At 38.1% G+C, this 27,689-nt stretch overlaps 1 pseudogene; it reads left to right on the top strand.

Moving 5' to 3' along the window:
* LOC122360872 overlaps nt 1–27,689 on the top strand; it is a 50,198-nt pseudogene that overhangs the window by 15,393 nt on the left and 7,116 nt on the right.

Raw genomic sequence — 27,689 nt, 5'->3', positions numbered from 1 at the left:
AGCTGGAGTATATTTATAGCCAAAAAATCAAAATGCTAGATTTTTTTATGCCAAAATTCCTTTGAACATTAAGTAAACATTATGTTCCATTAAGATATTTTGTAAATCTCCTACTGTAAATATATGAGAACTTAATTTTTATTAGTAATATAAGCGCTAAGAACTTAATTTGGACCTTTTTCTCAGTATTTTGCACTTTTCCCACAGATTTTCAAATTGTTTTATCTAGACCAAATATCGTCCTATCTTAGCAAACCATATAATTGGAAAGCTTACTTAGCTTTCAGATGATTTGAAAAAATAATTTTTGGTCCCAGGTCACAAATCATCTTTACGCGCTTAACAGGAAAAACACGAGTTGAGAAAATTCAGGCTGTTATTTTTTCAGTTTATTGCCGTTTTGAAGCGGCGTGTGCTCACATGAAGCGCACGTAAAAATAATTTGACTTGACTTTCATCCACTCGGTCTGCACGTTTGATCAACTTAGTAATTCCCAGGATTCAACCCCGTGACCTTGGCATTGCGTTATTGTCTAAACTGCAGGAATGCAAAGCCACGGCGAGGCTATGCCAAGGTTATGGGTTTAACTCCCAGAGAACAGCGCGATTGATACAGTGCATCTCTTGAATCGCTCCTTATTGCTTTTTTCGCGAGTGGTCAGCGAGAGGCCGGTCTTCTTGCGAGATCTTGCGGTGTGGCGAGCCGTCTCTGGGCAGCAGCGCTCCTGTTGAAGCGCCAGCCGGGCTGGAGAGCGGCGCCCGCCGTGCCGTGGGGTTTTTACCTCCCCTCCCCTCAGCCACATTCTCTCTCCCATTGTGCTCCTAATCCCAGCCTGCTTTGTGGCGAATTCCACAGGAGGACTCCGGTTTCTCTGTCTGTGTGTGCCCGCGCTGCCGCTGCAAAAGCGAGGCCTCTGAACGCTTTCTTCCAACCTTTTCAATTTGCATGGAAAAGCATGTACTTTAGCAGTTTTCAACACCAAAAAGACAACTGAGAGGCATAAGCGTAACATCAGAGCACAGGAATGAGGGGATTATGGAGAGCTTTGATTATTACCCAATTTTTTTGTTTTTTTTTTTTCCCGCTCACTTTCTGCTGATATTTGAAAAAGAACAGCCGCGGCTTTGTGCTCGCTGTCAGTTAAGACACATGTTTGCGTCCTTGTGCTTGTTGTGTATCTCTGGAGAGTTTCCATGCGCTTAATCTGGTTTTATCTTCTTTGTTGAAATATTTATATTTTGATGATTTGCCATAATGCTTTTTGCGCTCCATAAAATCCGTAAGATTGTGATGGAGTTATGCATGTGATGTGTGCTAGTAGGTGATGGGCATTGCATTTCTCTCTTCTCTCTTTTTTTTTCTTTTAAGTAATATCTTTTCGACTGAATACCTGTGTTTGAGAATGCTTTTAAAGGATCGGTTGCTATATTTACTCACCTTTCGTTGTTCCAAATTCGCGCGCCGTTATCGGTTCCTTGCAACACAAAGCAGCGTTTTAATAAATCTTCATCGGCTGATTATTCAAGCGATCTGTCAAAGCTTTGAAATGGACAAAAAAGCACGCTGAAAGTAGTCCTTTTTAAAATAGCGACAGATTATGGATTTAGAATTATCGTTTTGAATTCGTTCGTCCATAATCACTTTTTAATTTTCTGATTTTCAGGCAGGTTGGCCACTGAAATGATCGATTTGAAAGAATCCGAGTCATTTCTGGCCTCTAATGGCGTCGAATCGTTGCCATATTTTCAATCCGCTCGATCTGGCCCATTTTAAAGGCCGTGCTCTAGGCTTTCAGCGCAACACTGTTTATATTTAGACTTTCCTAAAATTTCATATTAGCCAGCTTGTGTACCTTGTTTTAGAATTAAGAGCATAAAGGACGATTCAAGTGTATGGCTCTTTGGCTTAGCCCATGTGAAGGCGTCCGCTCGCTGCTTTAGCAGAGCGCCCACACTGGCTTATTGTTATTACTCACATGATTTGGCCATGGACATTTATAAACTAATTTCTGGTGCTGCCAATTTATGCAGATACAGGTCACACACTGTGCCCCATTATATTAGAGAGGTTGTACTGGGTTACTGTAGTAATGGTGGGCGGAGCGGGCTTGATTACTGTTTTTTTAGCTTAAAGCTTTGCTTTTGGACTTCAGGTCGTGTCCAGCTTTTGAAAGTGTTTGACATTGATGTTTTGGGTTGACTTCTGTTCATCACAGAGTAAGCGATAAGGCGATTAATCAGTCATTTAGAAATATATCGACACACCTATTTGTCCAGTTAAGTCATATTTGTTGTATCACTTTATGTAAAATATTTGATTTATTATTCACTAACTTTTCTTATGTCGCAGTAATGCTGACAAAAGTAAAATTTTCTACCCAGCTTATACTTGCAGAATTATTTTATTTTTTAAAGTGCAATATAATTTAAGGGCAGTGCAAGCGGTAAAATAATCGGATAAATCCGATTTTTCCATAAATATAATCTCACTGCATTAGACCTAATAGACCTACCTCTGTCTGTTTTTGTTGTTATATGAATCCAGCAGCAAAATATTGACATAGAAAAAGATAAAAGCACTCACCGAGGTTCTCTATTAATGACTGTTTACATGAATAATTACTTGAGACAATATTTACTTAATTGAGAAATGCTTGCTCTACATGCCGCTAATTTAATTTGTTCATATTTCTATTAATATTTCACTATTTTTAATGAAGGAGTAGATTCAGTAGTATATTAGACGCTGTGCTTTTTAAAATTAGTCTCTTAAATTTTGCATGATCAATTACTTTTTTAAAATAAAGATATATATATATATATATATATATATATATATATATATATATATATATATATATATATATATATATATATATATATATATAATAGATTTTTAATTTATGATGATTATTATTATTATTATTTTATTTTTTTACCAAGCTCTTGTTTAGACTAACCTCTTCTTTGTGTCCACCTGCAGCTGAGATGGACAGTCTGTCTGATCTTTCTCCACCGGAACCAACCACCTCAGCTTCAGTCAGCAGCCCATCCCGGGCAGCAACGGCGAGCAGTCCCGTCCCGGTGCCCCTGTCCCACAGCAGTCAGGCCCCGGCCGTGCCCAGCTGCCCGGTCTGCACCCGGCCTGGTGTCCACCCCATCAGCCCTCAGCTGGTGAATCAGCAGATCGTCATGGCTCAGATCCTCAACCAGCGATCGCCGTCAACCGTCTCCTGGCCCAGCAGTCCCTGAGCCAGCAGTACCTCAACCACCCGCCCGTCAACGCTGGCGCTCAACAAACCGCTGGACACACAGGTGTCCACCAACGCCGAGTCTCATCGGAGATCTACCAGTGGGTCGGGGCGAGCTCAAGAGGCTGGAATCTACGCAGGCTGTGTTCGCTCGTGTGGCCTTCAACAGGGCGCATGAGTACATGCTTTCGATGCGTAAAATGTGTCCCTGGCCCCACAAAGCCAGTCATTTGGGTCAGTTTTTGAAATTGAGGTTTATGCATCGTCTGAAACCTGAGTAAATAAGCTTGGGTGATATTTGGCGAGATAAAACTGTTTGAAAATCTGGTGCAAAAAATCTAAATATTGAGTAAATTGAGTTCTTAGCAAGGCATATTACTAATTAAAAATTACGTTTTGACATATTTGCAGTAGAAATTTACTAACTATTTTCATGGAACACGATCTCACTTAATATCCTACAGATTTTTGGCATAAAAAAATGTGATTTAAGGATTAACACACAGACCGCTCTAGTCTAAAATTAGAAAAAACGATCGCAATCATTAATTTTTCTGTAATGTAAGTTTTGGGATATAAGTAAAAATAGAGGAATTTTCACCAGAATCATTTCTAGATTTTTACCAGATTCTCTTACAAAAATAATTTAGTTTGAAGATTTTGAGTGAAAATCAACCATTATTATAAACCAAATCAAGTGTCTTTTTCAGTAACCGTATACTAAATATAAGAAAAAAAAACAGTCTGCACACTTAAATTATGATAGGCCATATTCCTACTATTTCTTACAATAAAAATATATTTTTTTAACTGTAATTTATTTAATAAAAACACAATTTAAATTATTTATTTATTTTTTAACATTAAAAAGTATTCAGCGGAAATAATTATAATGAAATTAATATTTTCTAATACAACAATGCTGTTATTTACACTTAAAGTGTTTATTTTTAATTTTTAAACTTACAGATGTAAAGCTTTTATTCATGCAGCGCAAGCATATGCCGTGAGAGTGCTCCAGATCCGTGTCTTATATCGGTTTGCATGCTGTCAAGCCGTCTATGTAGGTGGTGTCAGTAAGGTAGCTCGCCAGGTTTTGGAGCAGAGCCCTTAAGAACGTTGTTTTTGGTAGATGTCTGTCAAATTGTTTGTTGACTATTATAAATGCTGAATCATATCCCCAGCTCACTTCAGCCCCATACATCAGCTGTGACATGTTGGTGTGATGCTTGCCACTACTGCGCTCTGTACATCATTAAAAAATCAGCCATGCCTTTCTGATACAGTGACAAGCATAGCGCTCGCAGTTAGATGCTTTATCTGCTTTTATTTTGGGATCAGCACAGGGCACCCAATCGTCCAGTAAATGTCAGGACAAAGAGCACTTTTATCACAGACACTGCATCTCATCCTTGAATCAGAAACTTCCTGGCAGGAGGAACCGATCACTGACTCACGTCTTTGGGTGGCTTTCACCCTGTTTTTTTAGTCTGTTGTCAAGCGCTGAGCTGGGACAGGACACTTATTAGCGGTGTGAGCCAAGGCAGACATCACTGTTATTATTGCTCATACAAATTATTACATTTTCCAGCAAAAAGTCATTTTTTTACAGGTTGCCCTATGTTTTTGTGCCACGAGTGATACTTCAAATTGCAAATTCTAATAATTATTTATAATTATAAATAAGCTATTATGAGCATTTTATTACTTACTATTTGAGAATTCAATACCAATTATTTTATATGAAATTACTAGGCAGAATGACCACAGATTATTACCGAGAGCAACATGCAGGTCAAAACTACAAGCGGAAATCATCAAGGAATAATCTGTCATGATAGATTAATGTTATTGAAGCTTGTTTATTTTTATTTATTTTATTTGATAATTTTTTTACCAATTAGGCTCCAGATTTTTTCTGTAGTACTTATTTAGGCTGCATTTATTTGAGCAAAAATGCAATAAAAATCGTGTTATGTAAATACATTTTAAGATTTGAGCTTTTAGCATTTCACGAAGAGAAAGTTCAAAGCTGAGTTTATTTGCATAAAATTAATAAAAATGTATTTGAACAAAGAAAGAAAATCTTATTAACTACAAAACTACAAGTATAACTCAGTTTGGATATTTGTCAAAAATCAAGTGTGTACATATCCCTTAAAACATTATAGTGCTAACTAGCTGTTGTATTATTACCTAAAACCAAAACATAAAAATAGTTGTGTTTGGGGTTTTTTCAGCTAGTTACCAAGGCAGCATTTCTTTTTCTCAGTTCATTTAAGTTAAAATACTAAAATAATTGAGATAAACCAAAACACTAAAACCTATATGCTGTGCAGGCTTTTAATAAACAAAAAAACAAAAAAAAAAACACAAAATTACAAAAATGTGAAAAAAATTTAAACTAAAACAAAATACAAAAAAATTTTTTACATATTATAATTTTATATTATAATATTATATTATATTATAATTATATAAATTATATTATAATTATATAAATATATTATATAAATATATATAAATATATTATATATATATATTATATTATATTATTATATATTATATTATATAAATTATATTATATCAATATAATTATATATATATATATATATATATATATATATATATATATATATATATATATATATATATATATATATTATTATTAATTTTTTTTTTTTTTTTTTTTTTTTACATAATTCTAATAGTTTATCAGTGATATTAAAATGACACTGAGAGTGGGGAAAAAGGCAGAATAATATCTGCACCGTATTGTGAAGAAAAATATTACTTCATATTAAAACAATACCCTGCCTCGTATCAATGCCACGAAAGCACCCAAACAGCCGAGCAGATACTGGGAAAGTTGTCAGACAAACTCAGCATTGTGGGGATTTTCTCTAGTTATTATTAGCACAGACCCGCCTTGACAACTGTCTGCCATCATCAGGTGAGACAAAGAGAGCGTACCTGGCCGCGTGCCAGCGGCGGGAGTGGGGGCTGGCTCGGCCGCGGACCGTCACGCAGCGCGCATGGCGACTGTTGCTGGAGACAGCGGGAAGATAATGTCTCGCGACGTTCTGCATAAAACCCCGTTTGGCAGGAAGCGACTTTGATGTTGCGTTAAAGCGATAGGAATCTATAGGAATCGGGGCGCGTCACGTCAGGCGTGTTTGCACAAATTGGCGTTTAGTTGGCTGGGAAGAATGCATAACATGCATTTTTATTTTTTTGTTTCCACAGAGCTCTTAAATATTTATTGTGCATTCTTCCCCACACGTGAGCGATGGCTGCTTGTAATGGCATGCCGTGGCAAAAAAATTTGTGGCTTTGGTGGCCCATTTTTAGACTTTATTATCAACCTTGATGGCATCTGAAAGTATTTGAAGTGTAACTGACTAATCTAAGCTTAGCAACTGAACTGTTGCCATCTACCAGATTTTTCAGCCTGCTTTTTCTCCTTTCTTATGTAAACTACCGATCGTAAATTTGGTCGGTAATGTGTAAGAGAGTGATTATAAAACACTTCATTTGATTTAAAATGCACTTTTAAAAAAATAATATTACAGTTTAAAATAAGTGTTTTCTATTTGAATATATTTTAGAGTATAATTCATTCTGTGATGCAAAGCTGAATTTTCTGCTTTGTTCCTTTGAAAAATAAGTATGCATTTCTTTATTAAAAATGAAGTATTAAAAAAATAGTATTAAAACATAAGTGAATGTGTTTGTTGTTTCTACGGTCTGTGTAGGTGCATTGAAATTACGTCACGACTTGTTCGTGAAGAAGGCTTTGTAATGACATTACTAGCACAGCATGAGCATGTTATAAAACGTCAGTTCATTCCTATGGGGCGTTCGGGTGGGCGGAGCTTATCAACGGGCCGATTGCTTTGTCACTGATGGAGTGGAGAGAATGTGTTTCAATTGCACGATTTGCTCTGTGCTAGAAGAGGGACCGATGCCGCGTATTTTCCGTCATCTCTCCCAGGGCCTTCTGTCTGAGATTCTTAGAAAGAGAAGACCCCAAGGCAGGCGTCTCAGTCGCTCCTGGTCAACTCTGAGCGATGCAGAACTTCCTGCAGTTACCGGAAGCGGGCGCGATCGCATCTACCAGGGCGAGAGGGGCGCGGTTTGACCGCGGCCTCCGCTATGGGCCGCGCGCTCATCAGCACCCCTCCCACACGGCCAGTACAGGTAACACACTCACAATCACTAAAAGATCCACTTACATGTAAGATGCATGCTGCAGGGTCATAGAAAAAAAAACTGCTTTGTTTTGGGGGTTTCTAGTTAAATATCTATGCATCCTTAAAATGAGATCACTTTATTTGGGAGTAAATGTTACTTGTCAAAGACAGAGAGAATATATAGAGCTATTTCTTACTAAATTGGACTTAAATAGGCTCTCTAGTTTATTTATAATTTTATACAAATTATATAAAAAATTATATTATATATAAAAAAAAAAAACATTCATCTCGAGTTAGATACATTTTTCTTACTCTGTTTGAATGTTTATGATTTAAATGTTAAATAAGTTATCTCTTATATATAGTTATATATTATAAAAACTAAGAAAAACTTTTTTTAGCAGATTTAAATAGGTTCTTATTTTATGTTTAATAAATAAGTGTCAGACACACACACACAAAAAAAGTCTCCTTTTAAATTTTGAAAATGTAAAATATACAATATATAAATGTAAAAATCATACTTAAAACAAAATGCATTTATTTGGATACATTTAACTTATTTTACATTTAATCAAAGACAGATATGTAATCTATCTTGAATTAAGCTGATTTTCCTTAATTTATTTTTATAGCCTTATGCATCAAACTGACATACCTAAATAAGTGCTCTATTATTTCTGGCTTGTTTATATTTTTATACAGTTTTGATGATAAAATGTGTTGATTTAAGAATGTTTATTTTTACTGGGAGGCAATGCAAAAATGGCAAAAAAAAAAAATACGTGCACTGATAATTCATTCACAGTAAGACCACAAACATGCATTAACAAAGTAAATGGGGTCATGTTGAATTTAAATAGAGTCTGTATTCTCACTTATGTAAATGTAGGTGGAGATTGAACACTCCAGACTTCGGTTTCAGCACAAATATTTAGCATGCTCTCTCTCACTAACTAAATGAGTGATTAACTAAGGTATGTTTTTCATCAGTCACCGTCATTTGCTTTTCAGCGCTGGATTTTTAATCGTAAATTCACTGAGACCCCCTCCAACCGCTGATAATTAATATCAAAGTTACTTACTTGCAGCTTTTCTCACAAGAAAAGAGTTCACGATTACTAACAATGAAAGACTGAGGAAAACCTGTTTAGTAAAGGCCATTATGTTTGCGGTAATGGTGCACTTTGGCTTTAAATGACGGTGTATCATAGTAATGTGTTGGTCAGGAGCTCTGCGCCAAGAACACCATTACAACCCCACAACTAGAACTAGAAATCATGAATGAAGTGCAGTCGGGTACAGATGCATTGATACGAAGGTAAACAGTGCATTTTCAATGCCAAACGCTCCAGAGCAAAACCATTGCATTTTCCGTTTTCAGGCGCTAGTCGATTTTGCTCGGGTAACATTATGGCCTAGCGAAAAGAAAGCGTCAAAATATACATTTTAAATGTTTATTCATTATATTTCAATCTATTTGCAGTTGTAAATTATACATCACGCATGTCTTTAAGAGCTGTTTTTCTCAAAATAAGATAAATCTCCACTTCAGTGGCACCTACAATTTATGTAATTATGTTTCCAGGCATAAAATGTATGCGCGCGTAAAAAGTGATAAAATGAAATATCAAAAATGCCTCTCTCGTTCATTTTTCACTCTAACGTCACCTTTAATGTCAACAAATTAAAACAATTTTGCAACAAACCTAGCATTCAGATCTCCGTTCTGTAAGCTCATACAAATTAATGCATATTTAATTGTATAATGGCTCTTTTGCATATTTAAATGTTACATTTCAGAAAACTTGTAATACAAGTTTGAGATTTGTCCCTCTTCGAATGGTTTGTTATTAATAGCAGCGTTAGCATCTTGAAATACTACATTTATGCATTGTAGGCGTTATGCATTTATCAGAGTGCTTTTATATTTAAATATTAAATGTTACCATGAAAGTCTCTATAGTTGTTAGCGATTACCGATGCAAAAGTGCGGTACATCAATGCACCTGTATTTGGAGGAAGCGTTTGGCGTGGAAAGATCTCAGGAAAGCGTTTCTTTCACTCCGAACTCTTCAAGCCAGGGCCAGGAAAGGTATGCAGAGCCTCCTTCAAAACGCAGTTGAGTGTGTCTTAGTGGATCGGACACAAAGCCTTCCTGTATGTGATGGACTGAGAGAGCTCTTTTATACAGGAGAAAAACTCCCTCACACACACAGAATGTGTAAAGACCCGAAATGTCATCAGTGTTCACTCAGAGTGTACGCATTTGTGTGTCTTGCTGCGTCGCGTCATGTCCTCGTGTGTGTGTGTGTGTGTGTGTGTGTGTGTGCAAACCAGATGCTGCTTTCCTGTTCAGATCCATTATCAGATGGTTCTATAACCTGATTATTCAACCAACTGCGCCTAATTCGTCAGTCTCGTACAGAGCTCTGCAAAAGTCTCCATTATCTGATGATATTTGTATAAATTGGTGAAATTTTGAATCAAAGAGGCATATCGATGCACTGCTTGAGCACACATAATGGCGCGTTCCAATACGTAGTGTGCTTCCTTGCTGCACGGGCAGCATCCTAACTCTAACCTCATTGGGACAATAAACCATTATAAACATTATTGAACTTCGATGCGTTAAGTATGTGTGTTTAGACCGAACTTTGTTGTCTTTGGTGAACCACGCCATAAGGACAGATAGATCAATGAAGATAGCGTTTTGTCTGTCATTGGCTTTTTTTGCATAAACACGCGTTCGATAAAGCTGAGCCCAAGTAGTGGGAAGTCTTGGACGCGTAAGCAGCTTGATGGTGACAGATATAGGTGAGATGTTCGCAGGATTTTCTGCTGTAAATCAGCAGGGTAGTACGTCTTGCAGCGCTGCAAGGCTTTTATAGCGCCCATAAAAACAGATGTGGTAGTATGTTTCCCACATCGTTAATGGATCGTCAGGCGGCGTGCAAGTTTGCGCACGTTCATCCCTTTATAATTAGATATGGTCACAAAATAACTCAGCCCAGACACCGATGCTTCAGCGTGTAAATGACTGCTGTGGGTGCCGCCGACAGCCTCTTCAACGGTTCTGTGGTGGCAGCCCCTTCATGTCAAAAAAAAATAATAATAATAAAATTAAAGCAAGTCGTAGAAATCAGTGCTGCTGTGATCGAAATCTGGTCATGTGTTACTAGAGTATTCTGATCAGATTTGATTAAGTGTTAATTTAACCAGTTGTTTACATATTTGTTGTGTGTGTGTGTGTGTGTGTGTTCACAGCCCAGAAGAGAGGAGTGTAACAATGTGAGACCAGAAGACTGGAATCCCAGAATTCCAGTGGGCATCTCTCCTGTGAGTGCACATATGGTACATTGTTTATGCAAAAAAGTGATGCATAGTTTTGTCCTTGATTTTATAAACCTAATATAATATAAAATAATAATAATAAATGCAAATAAGTAACAGAAATTATTTCTATTTTTATATTATTCATAAAGATCTTGTTGTTTTATTCTTTCCTCATATATATATATATATATAATTTTATTTATTTTATTTTTATTTTTTTGAAATAAGTCTGTTCTGCTCACTAAAGCTCAAATTTTTGGATAAAAATAAATCTGAAAAATTATTTAGATTGTAATATATTGTCAGGTTAAATTTATTTCTCTAAGAGCAAAGTTTCATCACTCCAGCCTTCAGTGGTCCTTCATAAATTTGCAACTCAAGCAACATTTTTATTATTTCTTATCAATGTTGAATCAATGTTTTATAGGAACTGCAGTAAACACATTTAGAAGATTCTTGATGAATCACTGAAAGCGTTTATTTAAAAGAAATCTTTTTGTGACTAAAAAAAGTCTTTCACTTTCAGTACTTGCCAAAAAAAAGTGTTCGTTTTCTTTTATTCATTCATAAATGAATACAAATATTGATTAATCAATTAATTTATTACCATCTTGTTTGACCGGTGCATTAAAAATGAATAAAAATGTAAAATACGTCTATCTGCTTAACTTTTTCTTCTTCTTCGCTCAGGTGAAGCCCAACCCCTGACCTCGAGTGGAGCGGGAAATCTGAGAACTGCGTGTTAAACATCAACTCCTCCATCTCTGGCCAAGGATCCAGCAGGAGATGAAAGAGGGCCAAAGTGTCCCAGGCCATGTTCGCCAAGGTCGCGCCTCAAAGAGCCAAAATCGCCCGCCTCAGACCTCGCCCCCGTGCTACCGCTTTCTACTTTCGCTAGCCTGTCACGCTCCAGCGCTCGTCCGGTTGACAAAAACATTTGTCAAACATTTCTAATATCACAGTCTCACGGAAAGCTCAGATAAGCGAGATAAAAAGCGTAAAAGGAGAGCTTTGTTAAGCCTACTTGGTAAGAAAAGCAGCGCCGTAATGACTTGCGCCGCTTTATTGTGGGTTTGCGAACAGCAGACAGTGTTGCAACATAAAACAAATGTGTTTATATAATTCAGCTGTGCAACGGCTACACGTTATCTCACATAGCGAGCAGCCTTCTGCTGAATACAGGCCTCTGTGAGAGACATTACCGTCTGTTTTAGCCTATTAAAACTAATTAAAGAAAGCATAAAGCGAGCCCCATTATTAAGAGTTTCACATATCTATGTACACACTTAAAGTTTTCACAATTACATCTGATGGGGAAAGCGAATAAAAGCCCTAAATTATCGAAATATCAGCAGGTTTTGCTGATTGCACTGATCACAGTGCCAGATACTTTTGTTTAGCCAAATTACAGTTTGATGCACAAACCACTGTTTTTGTCGAAGGAGTTCAAAGCGAGGAGGCGGAGGAGAGAAAAAGACAAACCGGGGCATTTATTAGCGTAAGATTCTCGTCTGAAATGGCCAGTTCGAGGGAGAAAAGAGCCCCTCTCTGCCTCTCTCTGCAGCCCTGCCTGAGCCTGTGTGCTCCATTCATGGCTGGTGTGAATGTGAATTGAGCAGCAGATAAGAACTGTGCTAATGCATCGCAGCTGAAAAGGGGCCTGGGAGAGCACTTATCTCCGGCTCCATCTCGTAATGTGCGCTCCCCGGGCAGCTGGTACCCCCTCCTTCCCGTTCCCAGCCCCCTCCGCGGGGCCCACGGGGGCCGCCGGCTGAATGTCCGGCCGGTGCCGAGCGCCTGGCGGAGCTGGTGCGGCGGCAGCTGGCGATCGTAGTTGCGAAGCGGCGCTGCGGTGTCGTAATTAGCGGCGGAAACTCTTTTTCGATTTAGGTGTAGCGATTGAAGAATAGTAGAGGGGAAGCTAACCGGCATCGCTCGTGATTTCACTGGGGTCCGTGTTTATAATGAAGAGTAGTGATCAATCTCGTCTAAAAATATTCATTTAGTCGTTTTAGAAGGCCAGGTAAGCTGCCCTGCTTTGTATTTTTGCGTAAACCATAACCCAGTCTTTTAATACTTGGATAAATAGAAAGTTCGGAAGAACAGAATTTATTTGAAATAGAAACTTTTGTAGCATTCTAAACGTTTTACGTTGAATGCATCTTTGGATCGATTTCTTGCATAACAGGCCAAAGCAATATACGAATTATGTTCTTTTTGGATGTAAAATGGCAAAGAAAAAAGTATAAAATGCATTCTGATTAAAGTCAAATTATTTAAGTAGGATGACAAACTGGGAAAACCAGTTTTTTTTTTACTACAACCTGCAAAATTTAAGTTTGGCTTAATTTGAAGAAATTATGACAGAAATGTATTGTATAGTAGAATGTACTTCTAAACATAATAACTTATTATATAGTTATTAAAACATTATTTGTTGAGAATATCATGCAAACAAAGAAAACTTAAAAATGAAGTTTTTAAAGATGAATTTAAGTTGGACATACCGATGTGATTATTGCCATTTATGTTTTATTTAAATTTAGAAAATCTGGGGGAGAAAAAAAATCATAATTTAATTTGATTACATTTAAAAATGTTATTTTTAAATGTAATCAAATTTTATACACTCATGTAATAGCCACGTTTTAAATAAAACATTTATACAAAATCAAATAAAATATTGAAATTTGGGGAAAAAATAAAACCCATTTCAAAAGCGTCATTTAATTGATTAGAATTGCATTTAGTTTACATTTTTAAAGATGATATAATAAAATAAAACAAAGAAACAAAGCTGAATAGATTTAATAGGTCCATAATGTTTACGTCTTAGGTACATTAAATAATATAATAATAAATGCTTTATTTTTCACAGATTAGTTCAAATATAGTGACTAATGTTATGAAGTGGATTCTTATTGTAGACTGTAGCCACAACTTGTGTTTGTGTCTGTCCCTCTCGCCCGTGCCTGGCTGAAGGACCTCCGGGGTCCTGGACGGCGTGTGGTGGGAGGCGTTTTACCGTATGAGATTTATCTTCCGTGGCGTGTCGGATTAATTGGCGCGTCCATCAGTGCAGGAATCCTCATCCATGCGGAGGTAGACTGCAGCAGCTCTGGCCACAGCACGCTAGAGATCTGGCACAGGCCACGGGTTTGGCTTCACGCAGCCACGGAGCTCCAGGCTCGGCCCAGCTCTGCCCTCCACGAGAGCCATGGAGGGAGGCGCAGCTCTCGTCCCCTGGGCTTTCAAAGCCGTAAACAGTAGTTTGAGGGGTTAAAGAGAACCGCCAGGTTTGTGTGTACCTGCTTACTCATGTGACCGCGTGTCACGGCTGTGGTGTAAATGTGTGTGTGTGTGTGTGTGTGTGTGTGTGTGTGTGTGCTGTTTATTGGGGATGGGCACTGGATGGAGCCATACCGTCCCCTCTCTAAACACATCCATACATACAGGACGTGAGTGCAGGCTTTATCTATTTGGTGGCACTTTCATATTCCGAGTAGCATTTCAATTAATTTCTCCTCCTGCACCACAGAAAAACCAGCGTTTTCGCAGCTTGTAAAGCGAAAAAAGAAGCACGTAAACCGTTTATTTGTGCGCCCTCGTTGGCGTCCACGGCAGAGTTCCTGAAATCGTGACATTTTAGAGGTGAAAAGCAAGCTGTTGAGGTTCCTGGTGGTGAATTTCCTTCTTCCCTCCTTCAGCGCATGATATTTTCACCTGTCTAACTGTAGGTTTTATTTGGAGCATCTTTCATACGGTGCCATTTATGAACCTAAATATAAGGTCAACATTTAAGTGCTGTTTTAACATTTATCATTTTACATTTAACATTTATTAACAGAATTAACATTTTCTCTTTATGCCTACCAAGGCTGCATTCCTTTGCACAAAAATACAGTGAAATCAGTAATATTGTGAAATATTACTAGAGTTTGAAATAGCTGCTTTCTACAAAAATGTTCATTCTTGTGACGAAAAGATACATTTTCAGCGTGATTAGTCCAGTCTACAGTGTCACATGATCCTTCTAACATGCTGATTTGCTGCTGAACAAACACTTATCTGTATTGAAGTCTTCTTAATATTTTTATTAAAACCATGATCCATTTTTTCTTCACTTGATTTATTTACGATAAGGAATATTTTGTATTTTTAAATATTTTTTACATTATAAATGGCTTTCTTGTCACTTTTGGCTAAAGTATTTGTTTCTTATTGCTGAATAATAATTATTATATATTTATAATAATCATTATTTAAAATATCCTACTGACTCCAAACTTTGGAATATTAGTATAAATTAAGCAAAACTTTAATTTAAGAATAATTTGATAATTTTTAAATCCAATAATATATAACAGTAAATAAATATATATTATTATTTTATTTTTTACTGCTATATGTCTAGGATGAAAGAAGAATGTTTATAGTTTTGACATTTTACAGTTTAAGTTAAAGATTAAAAATGATATAAGCGCATGCATAAATATTTAACAAATACAGAATAATTTTGAATAACACTGATGAATCATTCTCAGTAATACAGGAACTTGTAATATTAGCATTAAAAGGTTCGGTTTTGATTTCGTGTTGAGTAGTTTTAGAGGTTTGTTAAATTCCCTCATTTTGAATATGAGCAATAGTGAAAGTAGCGTGTGCCTGGAGAGCAAACACCACTAATACAGAACATGACAGCGCTGAACTGGCATTCACAGAGCTCTGCTGGGGCTGAGAGAGAATAGAGAGAAGAAAGGGCATTATGGGAGTTGTGCTGACACCCTCTGATGGTAGATACAATCACGGCCCTGTTGTCAGATGACAAGCCCTTTAGAACCCAGAGCCATTCCCTCAGAGTGACCTGTCTCTCTCTCTCAGTGTGTCTGTATGTCTCTCTCTCACTCCTGGAAGAGGCTGTAGTAGTTAGCAGGGCTCTAATGAGACAGAATGTCAGTGATCTGCCGCAGTACAGGGGGCAGGCGATAGGCCGTGTGTGTATGAAGGGAGTAGGAGGGCTGTGCCATCTGTCACCCTGAGAGCGCCTGGCTCGCTTCCACTCTCTAGGGAACAGTGGGTCGGCAAAGCAAAAGAGAGAGAGAGAGAGAGAGACATTAAAATGTGCAGGATAGGACTGTATATCAGTACAAAATTGCTATTGTAATTTCAACTGGTGAGTCGGCGATATGATTGAGTTGACCCGCCCTCTTTGATTTGCTGTTGCTGCGTTCAAAAAAACAAAAAGCCGCTCTCGCACTACACGTTCTCACGCGGTAAAAAATACATCGCGAGACAAGAGGAAATGGACAACATGCTCACAGATAAAGGCGGAGCAGGGTGCTATGAAACATAGTCTCAGCTTTTAATCATTTTAAAGACATTTAAACAACAAATACCGGGTTTGTGGCTGTGTACGCCATGTCTTGATAGATTGCCGTTTTTTGCATGTTGCGCAAGGCGTGACATGAGCGATTTTCGCAGCATTTGAAACCAGTATACGGCATTTTCAAGTTCAAGCCTACTGATGTTAACATGCTGATGTTAACTGAGTTTATTACCAGACAAGTTGACAGATTCTGCATTATGGTTGGTCAGATCTCCTGTCAATCAAGCTCTTTGCAAGCAGTCAATTGTATGAGTTTTTGCATTTTTTTATTATTACGTTTTATTTATTTTATTCATTTCCTTCCATTTCCCAATTAAGACTTTTTTTAATGGAAGCCACATTCGTTTGAGCATTTTAGAATAGTAATTAACAGCTATTCATTTTAACCTGGATTCGTTTAATTTCTATATTGCTTGTTTTAATATCGCTTTGTGTCATCAGGCTAACCCGCAGAACAACAGTCTTTCTCTTCCAGATAAAACAAACCAGCAATATTGATGACATCACCTTGCACTCAGAATTGTCGTGGAGATTTTGCCTAGTAAAATTGAGGCCGAGACCTTCCCTCCCCTAGCAAGTAGGCGTGATGAAATCAACAGCCAATGAACCGTGGTTTCGTGAGCTTCTGTTTGAGCTGCCCCTGTGGAATCTGGAGGCTTAATCGCATTTATTTGCCCTGTATTTTGTCTAGGCGCATGGTCTGCGAAACGCATCTCACATTTACTTTCATTAAGCCACGAGAACCCGAAGCCAGATGCAAGCGAAATTACGCTCCTATATGGAAGTTTGGTCCTCCCTCTTCCTGTTCCGACAGCCCCTATAATTTCACGAGAATATATATTTTTCATTATCGTACTTCATTTTGAAGAGTTGTTTGTTTTGAGTTATGGTCGCTGCCTCCCAGGGGCGGCGTCTGAGAGCAGATGGGAGGCGGCGGGCCTGCGAGGCGGAAATAGGGCCATGACTGTTTATTAATTGATTTATTTATTTATCTGGCTGCCTGGTTATTAGGTTGCCAGAAACAACTGCAGCTCCCCTGTATTATTAAAGACACAATATTCGTGAACCCAGAGACCAGATGTCTGAGAAATTAATTCAGCGTATGATTTATATGTGCCTTGCGCCTCCCAAGCGAAAGCTTTTTCCTTGTCGTTTAACGTGTTCGTTGACCGTCTTCTGGTTATCCGCACATTTCTCCATCTGTCTTCTCTCTCTCTCTCTCTCTCGCTCTCCTGCGGCACGTGGGTAGCGTTAGAGGTGGCCGGATTTCTCGCTCTCCTCTGTCAGACCACACAGGGCTTGTTCTGAGGCCCATTCTCGCTAATCTGATCAGGCGCAAACCGTCGCCGGGAAAAGCGGCTTTAATGAGTCCCCTAATTACCTCAAGTCAATACCAACTGTATTATTAGACTCGGGAAAATATTCCATTAAGGTCCCCGTGCGGACTCCCGCGCGTCGCGATATCGCAGCGCGCGCCGCCCATGCGCATAATTAATTTTATTTACACCGCGCGGGAATGCGGCAGTCGCACCTGCGGCCGAACCCCGCCTCGCTTGGCCCCCGACTCGCCGCTTAATCAGATCTGTCATAATTACCATTCTGCATGCTTCACAACCACACGCTGCGAAATATTTCAATTTAACTGCAGCCAATGGCTGTGGCAGCCCGCTCTGCGCCCACGCAGCGTCTGAGCGGACGGACCTGCTCTCCTCGCTCCCTTTCTTAGCTCTCTTCCTCCTGGTTTTCAGCAACTTTTTGAGCGTTAATGAGCCAGTAAATTGGTCCATATCCGTTCATTTGGTCTCTTATTGACCAAGCGCTCTTGCAGCTTAGTTTCTTTTACTCACCCTCACGTCGTTCTGTATGACTTTTGTGCGGGGCGTACAAAGCAAAAGGTGGATTTTGAAGGACAAGCGGGCCTTTTTGTGTATATCAGAAAAAGTAAAAAAATACAATGTGATTTATTGTACAATTGTGTGTGTGTGTATGTGTATATATATGAAGAATTTCTTTGCAAAAATTCCTTTTTTCTTTTTTTTTTTAGTGTTAGCTATTATTATTATTATTATTATTTTTTTTTTTTTTTTTTATTTTTTTTTTATTTATTTATTTTTTACCTAATCAAAATAACCCAACTCAGTTTGATTGGAATGCACAATGAAAAAACATGATTTTTAAGAAATTGTTAAATCTTTCTTGTTTTATATATATATATATATATATATATATATATATATATATATATATATATATATATATATATATATATATATATATATATATATATATATATATACCACCAAAACATGACACTCTAACTCTTCACAATAAAACAAATTCATCATCAACTAACTTCCAAAAGCCTCTGTCATAAAGTTAACAACTTGATATATTTTTGCCGTTTTAAAGCAAACATGTTAATTAAGAGTGCTGTTGGAGCTGACATGTACAATTTGCAGGTTTTATGCAGTTTTAATCTATAATTCAATAAGATCAGGCATGATTTATCTGCTTAATTACTCTCTGATATTAGCAATTAAACTCAGCTTTGAATTAAATCTCAATCACATGCTTATAATTGATGGACTAGCGTTTTCTCATAGGTTGCTTGTGTGTGAGGCTCCTTGCAGGCTCTTTGTTTGAATTATGTTGCGATCAACCTACTTACACTTTGTGTCGGGGTTGTTTTTATATTTTCCTTCAGGTCCTTGAAAAAGTTAACCTAGTTACAGGCCACCAGATCTACTTTATCCTGACAGAATTTTTGTAGAAAAAGTTGGTGACATTGCATCAAGGTGCCGCAGTATTTATAGTTGTTTTTGGCCAGTTATGTGTGTCAGTTAAGCTCACGTAGAAAGCCTTTTTATTTGCTACAGCAAAGAGTATTGCACAATTTTGAATGAGTTTAATTGTGATTTACGATCAAATACAACGAGACCTTTTTAACTAATTCTTTGTTCACTAGTCTTAACACATCACGGATGCTTTTCAGCAGATGATTAATCAACAAAATATTTACAATAAATGACTCGCTTTAATTTTTATTTCATTTGTTCCATTGCATTTCTAAAATGCATCTTAATACTTTTGGTAAGTGCGTATAACTTCTAGAAAACTAAGCTAATGGCGACATGCATGTCGTTAAGCAGGTTTCGGCACATACTATAACAACCCTGTTGTCTCCGGCTTAGAGATCTCAGATAGATAGATAGACAAACAGACAGGCATTATTGATCCCGAGAGAATTTTCCACAAGAAACAGCGCTATACGTTTACATGTTGCAATCAAACAAGACGAGGCGAACCGCCGCTCTATAGCATTAAACACGTGGTAGAAATGCGGACGTGCTGCACAATAAATGCTCGAATATCTTCATACCCGAGTAAAGCGCATTCTCCGCTCTCTTTCTCACAGTTTTAGTTTCTAATCTCGCCTCTATCTCCCCCTTGATTTCAGAGGATCGCGGTGCATTCCCGTTTCAAATCTATTCCAGGCCCGAGGATGAAGGCAGTAAGTGTTAAGCTTGGCCACATCTGTGGAGCTGTGTGTTTAGAGTTCATCTGGGGGCACTGGCCTCATTTTCTCTTCCTCCGTGCCAAGACCATTTTGAATAAATACTACAGGAGCAGATCTATTTGCATAGTAAGATATCCAAAAGGCAGTCCGTTCTCGGCCTATTTTTGGCCCCCTCTTTTTTTTTGCTTATTGTTTGCAGAAGATTCATATATGCTGCGCAGGCGCATTAATATATTTCAGCCAACAGATGGACTTCGGCTAGCGCATGCGGCGGGTCCAATTCCTTTCAGCTCGCACATCCACAAACCCCACACACGTTCGCTCTTAGGGCCCGGCGCGCAGGCGAAGCAAGTTTGAACATGCTGTATTATCTTTTGAATTGATCTGCATGGCACTGTCTGCCAAAGCTGATCGGTGCCAGATTCAGGAGGGCGAGTAGAGCAGGAAACAATAATGCTGTCTGTTGAGACGCTGCAGCCTCTGCTGACATCAAGATGTTTGTTTCTCGCTTTTTGTTTTTACTTCAAGCGTGGCTCGAGACTGAAGCCATAACAATGGATTAGCATCTTTATTTAAAAACAATGGAAAGAGCGAAAAAGGAAATAATTCTTCTTTAACATCTGCCCCCAGACTGCGGTTTTTGACAGCGTCGCGTGAGATTTGTGTGTTTGTTTGACAGAGGCCTGGAGTCGCCCTCAGGTCTATAGGGGCGTATCTCCCACTGAGCTTGCTGACTTGTTTGAGAACGGCAGCCACCGATTGTGATGACTGATAAGCAAACAGCCGTGGCGTAGAGAGGCAGAGCGCTGATCTGGAGATAGCCGTGACCAGCTGATCAGACATCATAATTCATACAGTCAGTACTTTATACTAAGACAGATTAGGATTGGTGTCGGAGGTACCATGCTGACTTGTATATATAGGAAATATACAATATAAAATAAAATTGTGTGTGTGTATATATATATATATATATATATTATTTTAATTGTTTATTTATACGAAATTTAATTAGAATATCAAAACAACAAAAGCATGAACCATGTGTTAAATATAATTAAAAAATATAATTATAATGTTACTTCAAATCATTTCCAATCACTTCAAATAATTTTGTTGATACATGCTTAGTTTATTATTGTTTTTCAGCTTAAATAATTTGTATTAATCACTAAATAATTCAATATTTAAATTCATTTTTAATACGATACTTGAATTCAACTGTTTAGATTTAGACTTTTTGTTTATAAAATATAATGTCAAAATTATCTAAAATAAAAATTACCTATACTTAAAATAATTTAATATATATTTAAATAAATAAAAATTATATATATATATATATATATGTATATATATATATGTATATATATGTATATATATATATATATATATATATATATATATATATATATATATATATATTTATTAGTGCCATTTTAAGTGTAAATGTTATCTGCCCCAAAACATATTTAATGCTAATACTATTAGGTACAAAATCATTTTTGGTACCTAATAAAATGTGATTAGTAAGATATTGTCTTCTCAAAATGGCTTAAATTTTATTTTTTCTTTGCGACTTTCAAAGCAACTTACTGCTTTTTCATTATGGTTAGTTTATACCCGTACTTGTACGTTTCTCAATATCCTTGTCAAAGTCAATATCTCGATACGTTTCCATAAAGGCACTTATGGCGATCACCTCTAACCAAGTACACACTTTCAGTGCGTAGTAGGAAGTATACAAACTGGGGCGGCCCAGTGATGCTGAGAGCTGTTGGCGGTCGGGACGATTAAGCGACAGCCGAGGTCCAGCGATTTAAGAGGCGGGTATCATCTCAGGAGTCTGAGGCCTGGCAGAGCAGGAGTGAGCGGAGGGACGATAAAGGAGTAAATGAGATAATAAAAGGTGTTGATGGTGCCATGTGACTGTGATGTGGAGAGGCCGCTAGCTGCCTGGAGCTCCTGAACTCAGTCCCAAAGGTTATTAATGTGTTCGCTGTAGCATCTGTGTCAGGCGAGGACACAAAGCTACCACGCTGTTCTCTCACAGTAGCGTCCTGTGCATCTCATTGGCAGCTTGTGGACCGCTCGGCCACTCACTGCGCGCCGAGCACACACGTTATCCTGCTTAGTTGGTGATCTTACGCATGAATTCAGCCATTGTGCAGCAGAAGAAATATTTTTATCAGAATGTACCACTGCTATTTATACCCCGAACACAATGCTCTGAGGCTCTGGTGGGATGCCTGGACCTTTTTCTGTGCACGTCATGTGACCTGTCCACCCGTCCATGATTTTTTTATCTGTCAAAACATTTTAATGTCATATTTAATGTCATCATATATATATATATATATATATATTACATTTTAATTGTTTTATTATAAATACATTTTATGGGTTAATAAATGTTATTTTATCATTTAAAATGATCTGTTTTATAATTAAACTTTAATGTCTGAAATAAAATCAGGCTGAAATTTTTCTTTTTTCTTTTACTTTATATATAAGATTTTTATAATTAATTATTTGGTTTAGTTTAAGTGGAGATTCTACAGAAAGTACCTATAAAAAATAGTCAAATGTAATTAAAAATAAAATGTAATATTCGTTTATATTTTTCTAGAGAGGCTTTCTCAGCTTTTGGCAAGAATGCAAAATCAGAAGATCTCAGTCCCGAGCTCAGACATTTCTCAATAAATTCCTCCCCTCATTTTATAGCTCTTTACACTCTTTCTGCGTGTGCGACTATTGACTGAATTAGTCTTTTTATTTCTCGTAATGATTTTAGAAGGAACTCAAAACAAAGTTGCCTAATGAAGCAGCTGAGAACTAATGAAGCACAGCCTCTGAGCAATTCACTTTTACCATCACTAGCCAGCTATAGTCCATGTTAGTTCTACACTGACCAGTTTCCTATCTCATATTCACCAAAAAATAAACATTGTCCTTTATAGTGTTTGTCAGATTTGACCAACTGCAAATCCCAGTAACGTTAAGTGTATCAGACCCTCTCTTCTCTGTATAGCGCTCACTGTTTATGGTAAGACAGTACGGAAGCAATGCAATTGGACAAATACAAAGCGTTTTTCAGGTCTTAAGGCCCAGAGAGCATTACACTATCTGTCTGCGGCTGCCCAATGCAAAGTGTTTATTGTTGTGTTTCTGTTCTATAATGCAGCACGCATTAATGCACCTAATACCTCTATTGACTTTTTTCAGTTTGGTTGCATGCGCGATTTTTGTTTTTTTTTTCAGTGGCTGCGTTGTTTGGCTCTGTAAGGATTTGTTTGGCGTTTTATCACGCAGATGTTTGATTAGAGATTATTTTATGATAGATGCTCTTAATGGCCGTGATAAGGTGTGTGCGGCGTGTAGACATGTCAACTGCAGACATCACAGCAGAGAGCAGGACTCAAATCCCAGCGTGCAAATAAAACAAAAGCGCGACAATAAGCGTAGCAGAGGAACCAAGGTGAGCTGCGATGAGGCCTCTCGCTCTCTGAGGCTTCCATGGCTTTTGGGAGGAGCAGGAACATGGGACAACAGAAATGCTGAGTTATCTTTGCCATGCAGCGCTCTGGAGTGGCCCTGGCTCCTGCTCGTGTGTGTGTGTGTGTGTGTGTGTGTGTGTGTGTGTGTGCTTGGTAATCCTGTGAAATGAAAGGTGCTGCCACACACTGGCCTGGAGATTACGGCATCACGTTTGTAAAGCGTGCCCAGGACTGAAACTGCTGGAACACACACCAGAGCTCCCCTTTCCTCTTTTCTTTTCCTAAAACTAGGATTTGACCACACTTTATATTAGGAATAGAGAATCGTGAGAAATTTGCGATTTCCAGCTCCTTAACCAATCCACACTAACGGTTCCTGTAGTTCTTCTCAGGAAGGAACTATAATATTTACTTGCATACAGTATGCATTTTTGTAGATTTAGTTCGTGTTAGTTATGAAAGTATTGCATGAGAAGTTATTAAACATTCTTTTGACTCATTATTATGCTTTTCATTGCACACACACACACACACACACACACACACACATATATATATAGTATATGTTAGGAAATGAGAATGTAAAGTAATTTCATCATATGTGATATATAAAGAAAAAATATTAAATGAATACAAAATGGAAAAAAAGTTGAGGCTTAAGGCTGCATTAAATTGATCAAAAGTGACAGTTAAGACAATTAAATACAATTTAAATAAATGCTATTCTTTAGAACATTGTGTTCATGAAATATACAACAATTCCCCTCATGTTAAGCCAGCACACAAATGTTTCTTGTGCTGCAATCACTGGCGCTGAAGGCAGATGGTAATGATGCTGAAAATTCAGCTTTGCATCACGGGAATAAATTGCATTTAAAGTACATTCCCACACAGAATACAGATTCCTTTTAAACGTAATAATATTCACAGTTTTTAGTAGATTTTGAATCAAATAAATGCAGCTACGGTGAGGCGACTTACCAAGCGTTTGATCGTGTGTATGTATTGAGTTCAGCTTGTTTTCACATCTAGCGTGTTTTCTTTGTGTTCTCCTGCAGGGCTGGTTGTGTGAACTGCTGCGCTGGAAGATGACCCGTCTCCGGAGAGAACCCTTACGCTCTGGGAGAACCTGTCTATGATCCACCCGGTTCCTCAGTTTGTCTCAAGTGGAGCGCGGCCGCTGCTATATGAGCAGGAGAGCAATGGAGACAGCAGCACCGCCTTGAGGACAGACCTCCTCACCCTGCTGCACATGCCCACCACGACCACTTACAGGTCAGTGTACACCTAAAAGTGCATTTTAGCACCTCAAATATACACACTAGTACCTGAGAGCGTACGTATTACTAAATAAATCGTACTTTTTTTTTGCATTTCCTTTCGAAATGGTTTACATCCTAGTAACCATATGGTAATGGCGTATTTATGTAATTTTTACCAAAGGTGTCTAATTAAGTCTGTCCGTTGAAGTTTTTGGTAGCGTGTAACGCTTTTCTTAAAAGCGCTGGTGATTTTGCGCTCCGGCTGCCGTGTAAAGCAAAACAGTCATTAACAACATCATTCGTCTGCATTTAGATATTAAAGACAGCTAGCTATTTTAATAAATTCATCACCATTCCGAATCCATATTTAATCACAACAATCACAGTTTCTCGCAAAGTGGTTACGGCTGGCGTGTTTGATCAGATATTATTTTGTTTACTCGCAAGCATATGGTCATTCCGAGAAAATAGCAGGCGGGAAAGAAAAACATTTATTTCCCTTCCATTTTCACCACTTAAAAGCTTACGTGACGCTTGCACGGCTGCGGGGAGTCTATTTCGATGTCTGCGAAACGTGCGGTTGCAATTTCGACAATAAGGTTCGTTTGTTTACAGTAGAGGAGCGTTTAAGCGAAAAATGAGGCGTACAGCATGTTCATTTCAGCGTTACTGCTAAAATTGCTTCATGAAAACAATTCACCCAGAAATTGCTAATACAGGTTTCGTGTGTAATGTTCTACATGGGAAGATATTTTGAACTAGAAACTTTAAATGTACTTTTTTTCATTTTAACGTGTACATTTTATAATCTAAATGACTGTGATTAAACGCTGTCGGTATCACGGGGTCATTAGTTTTAGCATTAGCATTAGCATTTTACCGTGGTTAAAAAGATCTTAAACACCACGTGAAGCATTATGCGCGTCAGCATTTATTTCAAAACGTGAAATCAACTTGATGTTGACCTTGATGTAACAGAAAGCTCGTGTACCATTTATTTCTGCTCATTGTATCCCAGTGTCTTTGATATGTTATCAGAGACTGGCATATTTACAAAAAAAAGTGTTATCAAAGCGTTCCCGTTCCTCTGGGAATGTCCCAGGAAAAGCAGCCTTGTATGGTGTATGGAAAACAGCATTTTTTGGGGATTTTAATGGCTTCAACGCCTTACGGCCGAACAGTAGGCGTGATTTCAGGACAAATGTATTGGTGTGTTTACGCCCGACGCAATGAAAGTGGCCTGAAACGCGAACTTGGAAGTAAGCGCTAGACGTGACATCTTCTCGCGCGATGAGATCTGCGCCACGTATCGAGGCTGTATTTACGCGTTAAGCGATAGCCAGCTTTGAATGAGAGCCAGTAAAGCAATCAACAGACCGCCTACTTTTATGTGGGAATATTCTGATGAAAGAGTTAGCGATGCGTGTTGAGCACGGCCGGTGAAATGCTAGCGAACAGGTAAAGCTTCGTAAAATCAGCACATCTGATTGCTCAGATGTGGGCGATTTAGAATAAATCATATATCATAGTATAAAGTCATTATACTGAAACTTTGTGCAGCGGCATATATCACAATATGGCTATTTTGCTGGAAATCTGGTGAAGCTTTTCTTTTTTTATTTTTGTCGTCTTTCTTCGCTTTCTTTTTATTTAATTTAGTTTATTTGCAAAAAAATAAAAAATTATTATGGAATAATTTGAATTCAAATATACCAAGCTGATTCATTCAAAAGAATCAACAAATTATTAATATCAAAGAATTTTGACATGGAAAACCAATTTAATTTATTTTGTAATGGCAATGAACTAAAACTAAAATATATTTAGATATGTAAATAAATAATTTCAAATGAGTAGTTCAGTGAGTAATTTCAATGTTATTATCAAAACTCTTTAAATTATTATTAAATCAAAATCAATAAAATAATAACAAAAGACAACAGTAAACTTATTATTAGTTGATATGTGAAGGACCTTTAACATGTTTCTCCATTTTATTGTATTTTTTATTTTATTTTATTTCAATGAAAAGACATGCTAGCAGGTTTTTTTATTTTATTTTATTTTATTTTACATGAAGCAATAGATTAAATAAAGCCCAAGTCTACCATACTGTACAACAATCTCAAATGAATAAATGCTTAAAAATAAAAATAACTGAAAGCAATTTAAACGATAGATGAAATTATTCCAAACAAATCAATAAATGCACATCAATGAAAAATATTGATTGGGCGCTTGAGTTCCATTGCATTTGTTGTAAAGCAGCTAACGCATGTTGGGGAAAGGGAAAAAATGGCATTCAAAATGGAAAAACTTTGGTGGTTTGACTTGCCAGCATATTGCTCCTCAGCCCCTCTCAGACTGTCATCAACAGCCTTCCTCTCAGCTCCAAGCACCGCTGCCCTTTGCGCACCCTCTCAGCCTCCTCTATCCCAGCAGCCCCTGCCTTGTATGGCAGCAGCAGGCAGGACGCTTACTCACCCGAGCAGCCCTCCGCCAGCATCGCCCGCCCGGAACCCGAGAGGCGAGCAGCTGCAAGAGCACCGCCAGAACAGCACGCATCTCCATGGAGGCGCTGGGCATCCTGCAGAGCTTCATTCAGGGCGATGAGCCTGTACCGGGCAGGAGAGCCATCCACACGGCTCGGCACAGCTGGACCTTCCCCCAAACACACCCATCATCAAGTTCTTCCCAGAACCAGCGGCTAGCCTTCATCAACCACGCCATGAGCTGAAAGAACCGCCCCTGGGCTTCCCTCCTTAGCAACAGCAAGGACAGGCTGCTGCGGACTTCAGGACGGCGAGCTGCTGACCAGGCTGGGCGAGGCGTGCAGACCAACAGCACCATGTTCTCCATTAAAATCGAAGAGCACCTGGCGCCAAAGCGCCATGCATGGGACGTTAAACTGAGGCAGGAGGCAAAAGAAGTAGTGAACGGCTTTCTTTTGCTTCCGCTTTTTCTTTGGTTTTCTAGATTCCTCTTGTCTGTATTCACAGTAGAGACTTTTTACACGAGACTGAATAATACAGGGCAGTGCTTGTAGTTTTTCCGCGTAGATTATTTCCTGTAAAGACTAGTATCATTTCAATAATCTACTGGCCAAGTAAAATGTAAAAGAAAAGCTCCTAAAGGAATGAATTCCTCCTAAATGGTGTTTCCTTTTCAAGTGAATAGCGGCAGGGCTGTCGAGCTCTGAAATGCATAAAATAAGCATCACAGTGTAAAAATCACAATTTTTTTT

The sequence above is a fragment of the Puntigrus tetrazona genome, chromosome 16 (assembly GCF_018831695.1).
Source record: "Puntigrus tetrazona isolate hp1 chromosome 16, ASM1883169v1, whole genome shotgun sequence".
NCBI classification, from domain to species: domain Eukaryota; kingdom Metazoa; phylum Chordata; class Actinopteri; order Cypriniformes; family Cyprinidae; genus Puntigrus; species Puntigrus tetrazona.
This window is presented reverse-complemented; position numbering and strand designations above follow the sequence as displayed.